Genomic DNA, 5,524 nt, shown 5'->3' with positions numbered 1-5,524 from the left:
TTGGGGCATTTATTTATTAATTTTGTTGTTTGCAAGGTGGCGGAAGAATTTTTTTTTTTTTGAGAAATAAACCAATTTATATACAAAATAGGCATTGAACCAACAATAGGCTATTAACAATTTACAATTCTCAAAATGCAGACGTAGTTGCAAATTACAATAAATAACAGCAATGAAGTCTCAAATCATATTTACAACCATGAAAGGTAAGGAAAATAAAATAAATAAATTAATTAAAAATTAAATAATTGAAAGAACAACAGTAAGTTATTGCAAGGGCATAGCTCATTGAAGAAACTGGCTACTGTAATAGCTTTTTAATTTGAAAGAGAAGTAGCAAAAGCTTTAAGTTCATTATGAGGAAAGGACTGGGTTTTTCATTTATGAATGAAGTGTTTAGCAAGTTCAAAAAGGTCATTGACCAAATAGTGTTGTGAACAATCTTTCTTCAGTACATCAAACTTAATTTGTTTGTATTCAAGGTGATTCACATTATACAGGACCTTTTACTGCACAATTGAGACCAAAACAACTTTGAGTAATTACAATAAAAGAAAATATGCTCAATGGTTTCAATATCAATTTCACAAAATTGACAAAAGGTTTCTCCATTGTCATATTTTGATTTAAGGAATTCTTTAGATGGGTATATGTAATTTATTATTTTAAAATGAAGTTATTTCACTTTAGGGAGACTCATTTCCTTCACCTTTTTCAGGTTAAAATCTTTGAAAATATAGTAACGTTTAATTCTATATGGATGACGTCTTTCAATGAAGACACTTCTTCGTTGTTGCATTTATGGTCTATATTATGGTAGATAATTAACCCAGACAAGGAGAAGGGAGTGAGAATGTCACAGCTAGTGTGAAAGAATCCCTTTTACAGTAATGGCTATGTTTTTGGTATGGCATTTACAACTGTATAAAACTCATTAGGATGACATACAAATCAATGTTTTAAACAAAAAAATCATTGTAATTTAGAACTATCTAAAACTATCAGATCTGTTGAAGATGCTGTTTCTCTTCATGTGTGCTGCCAAGACATTTTAGAAATCCCGACCTTATTTGGAACAGTTTGTTTTCCATGTCCAGAATAAAGATGGTAACCCTATATACATACAGTTAAGGTGATATTAAATTACTTAAACCGTGATATAAGATTTTGGATATATTGCCCATCTTTAAAGGAGCCGTATGTAAGATTGTGGCCAAAACTGGTACTGCAATCACTTTCAAATTACTGTAGAGCAGTGTATCCCCTCCCCCTCCCCCCTGACTCGAGGTTGCCAGATAGGCTGCAGGATCCAGCAGGAACGTAGGCTGCTACAAGGAGCTTTAAACTAGAGCAGAGCTGGCAACCCGGATGCCGAAACACTACTGACTTCGTGATTGGCAGATAGGTGGAGGGTGGAGCATCAGGCCAAAACACAACATGACAACATCAGGGCTGCGTTCAGCCCCGACAAAACGTTGCACAACGTTTTTTAAACAGAAACGGTGATGCGTTGAACACACTGTTCTGATGACGCAAGAGTTGCAACTATGGCAGCTGAGAAGGCCATTCTTTGTGTTCTTTGTGAATAATTTTCGGAGCCTGATGAAGTCGGTATAAATATGTGTTTAATACTACAAAATATGCCCGATGTTAGAGTTACTAATTGCGCCCAGAACAAAAGAGAACATCCCAATCGAGTGAAGGGATTGCTGAAACTGAAATGGAAGCACACATCTTACCTAATTCAGACTAAAACACATCTATTTAGTCTCACATACTGACTTTATTTGTAGTTCATACTGTTTTAATACCCTGTATTTTCTTTCTCATTTTTAGGAAAAGCACTTAATTACCTTATTTCTATACCAAATGTCATACACTTGCAATGAAGCTAAAAATATAAACAACTACATCATTATGTTGATATCCTATATTTTTTACAATAAAACTTTCAACAAACATGTCTTCTAATATCCTCAGTTGTTGTGTATACCGAGCTGCACATAGACAGTGGAGCTGCATCAAACAAATTTGTAAATTACTTTCCAACCCATTGTGCGAGTTCACTTTAATACCACGTGCTTTATATACATGTTGCTGCTGATTGGACTGCAATTCTGACACACCCACCAAACAAGAGAAAACGTATCTCAAACCCCGTTGCACACCGTTTCCAGGAAACATGACCCAGCAAGCAATTTTGCATCTAATAGACGTCTAATAGCCGTCAAAACACAGCCCAGACGTCTAGGCTAAAACGAGGCTAATTTTGGGCTGTCAGTGAAAATCTAATAGACGTCTAAACATAGCCCAAGAATAGACAGCTATTGGATGACTACATATATACGTCTAATAGACGTCTAACCATAGCCCAAGAATAGACAATTAGACAGCTGTTGAATGACTATATTTATACGTCTAATAGACGTCTAATCATAGCCCAAGAATAGACTAGTCATCAATTAGACAGCTATTAAACGACTACATATATACGTCTAATATGGGTCTAGGCTAAAACAAGGCTGATTTTGGGCTGTCAGTGAAAATCTAATAGACGTCTAACCATAGCCCAAGAATAGACCTGTCATCAATTACACTATATACATGTAATAGACAACAAAATGAGGCATAAGGATTCTTTTCACTCAAATATAACAGGTTCTCATAAATGAAAATCCATCCAAACTAATTGAATATAAAGGATTTATTTAGAACAATTATATTAACAACTTAGACAACATTCAAACATAAAAATGAACAAATAAAATATTGGAAAATATACAAAAAATTAAGAATTAATTGTTAGCTTTATATCCATAACCACCACCTCCTGCTCTCCCTGGTGCTTGTTTAAAATGACCAGAAATTGCATTTTTTATTTCCCATTCAGTCGCCGAAGGAAAGTTGGTCATCACTGCGTCTGCCAAATGAGAAAAAGAAAAAAATTATTGCTCAAGAAAAGCATTGTTGACAATCATTTTTAACCAATTACAGTCATTCACTTTTGCTAGGATGCACACTAGAGGTGGCCAATATAGAGTTAACAGAATATAGATTGAGACTATATAATTTATATCAATATAGACAATTTATATCAATATTATTAATAAATTAATATCAATAATTGAAAATTTTTACCTGCATAATGGTGATGCACTAATTATATTATATACACACACATACATATATACATATATACATATATATATATATATATATATATATATATATATACACACATACATATATTTTAGGGGTGTAACGATACACGTATTGAACCATTCTGTACGAGGCTTTCGGTTCGATTTCAGTACGGATTTTTAAACAGAACTGTTCGTTAGACAATTTTTCCTGCTGACCAAAATTTTTTAATTACAAATGTAGGCACATCAAAAAGCGCGCTCAAATGTAAGAGAAATCATAACAAATCGTGACAACAATCGTGCTCTTTCAGGTAGTAAACATATAGACCTGCATTATATGACTGACTGACAGACTAGAACAGTTTGACCTAAAAATATCAAAATTGAAACTACTGCAGAAACAAAGACACCTACATCTTGGATGCCCTTGAGGAAAGCTAAAACATACCAAAATTTCAAAGTGAACTATCCATATAAATCATTCTTTATCACTTACTCATATAACTCTAATGAACATAAAAATATATTATACTTAATAGGGGTAGTTCACTTAAAAAAAAAAAATCATATAAGCATTTACTCACTTTCACTTGGTTCCAAACCTGTATGGCTTTCTTCTGTTGAACACACACAAAAAATATATATTTTGAAGAATGTTGGTAACAAGACATTTAATGGTAGTCATTGACAAGTGTTCTGTATATTCAATTGATGTACTTTGTTGACTGATTGCTGGATAATTTGCAATAAACAGTGTCTTTAAATCAAATAAAGTGGATTACATCACTCCAGTTCTGAGGTTTTTACACTGGCTATCTGTCTGTCAAAGAATTCATATCAAAATACTATAGCTGGTTATTAAATTAATTAACATTTTAAGGCCAAAGTAAATTTATAATCTGATGCATTATGAACCATCCAGAGCAGACCTCTCAGGTCATCTACAGTAGCCAGCTACTTTTATATCCCCAAAGTCAAAACAAAACATGGAGAAGCAGCATTCAGTTTTTATGCACCATATCTAAAACAAATTCACTGAAAACTTAATGTATGCTGCATATTTTAATTATTTTAAGACTTTACTGTTTGCCACTACCTTTTATTAATCAGAAAGGAAAAATATTTTTTTATAATTTCTTTTCATGTTGCACTATGTTGCTGTTAAGTTTTATGTAAAGTATACTTTGAAAATTTGCATTAAATCAAAAACTATTATTTCTTACTCTAATCTAAAAACAAAAATATATTGGTATCTTTAATAATAATAAAAAATATTAATGATAAGTTTCATAGTTTCATGCTTACCACCTTGAATTTAGATACATTTTAGATTAAGGGCACACAGTTGCAATAACACGTGCAGTAAACGTTAACTTGTTGGAGAAAAATAGTACTCTGCAATGGTAATGTTAAAATGTCACGGTTTCTACACATTATAACAACTAACTAATTTAAACAATGAACATAACAAAAATAACACGCATACTTACAAGATCGAAGAAGAAATTTGAAGGTTTTCAGAGTGTCGCTCACCCGTTGCTCTCCAACAGCTGCCTCGTGTCAAATAAAATTGAAAATAGCGGAAATGTGTATCGCGAGATCTGGCTAAAGTGATCAGTGTTTCGATTTTGCCATCTAGCGGTTGAGAAATGCCATTGCATTTGATTTAATTTGAAATGATAGACAGTCATATCGTAGATTGTGTATGAATGTTATGTTTATGTGTGACAGCAAACATTAAGCTGTAAATAAATGTGGAAATAAATAAATGCATAAATAAATAAATGGGGAAAAAATACAATTATACATAAATAAGGAAATAAAAGTATAAATACTCATTTATTTTTTATTTTTTTAAACATTTCTTCGGATATTTATGTATTTATTTATGTATTTTAGTTTTTTTTTACATTTCTTCACATATTTATTTATGTATTTATTTATTTATTATTAAGTCAGATCTGAGGGTTGTTCCATAAAACAAGATTAGAATACAAGCCAGGCTTATTTTGGTAAGTCAGACTTATTGCCGGTGGATTCTGTTTCATAAAGCAAACTTAAAATAGTTCAAACTCAGTTACCCTGGCAACTTATGCTGGGAAACTAGCCTGGTCCAGGGCAGGCTAACTGTCAGGCTAAGCCTCAGCTGTTACACAGATCCTCTAACACTGACCAATAGGAACACAATGATATTACCACTGAAACTCTCTCATACCATTATTGGACTTTATTAACCACTATTAGTCCAAAAATAAATACACAGTATACAGAAAATCAACTTAAATAAGGCTACAATGATAAATTAGACAATATATACATTATAGACATTATATATATATATATATATATATATATATATATATATATATATATATATATGT

At 32.1% G+C, this 5,524-nt stretch overlaps 1 long non-coding RNA gene across 1 annotated transcript; it reads right to left on the bottom strand.

Annotated features, from left to right (window-relative positions):
• Positions 1–2,739: 2,739 nt before the first annotated feature.
• On the bottom strand, positions 2,740–4,701 carry LOC311078777. Its single transcript, XR_014605268.1, has 3 exons — positions 4,634–4,701; positions 3,728–3,760; positions 2,740–2,920 (listed from the first exon to the last, which is right to left on the bottom strand). It is a non-coding gene; the product is annotated as an uncharacterized lncRNA (long non-coding RNA).
• Positions 4,702–5,524: the final 823 nt, after the last annotated feature.

The sequence above is a fragment of the Abramis brama genome, assembly GCF_963993115.1.
Source record: "Abramis brama genome assembly, chromosome: 3".
NCBI lineage: Eukaryota > Metazoa > Chordata > Actinopteri > Cypriniformes > Leuciscidae > Abramis > Abramis brama.
The sequence above is the reverse complement of the archived record's forward strand: the minus strand, read 5'-3'. Positions and strand labels throughout refer to the sequence as shown.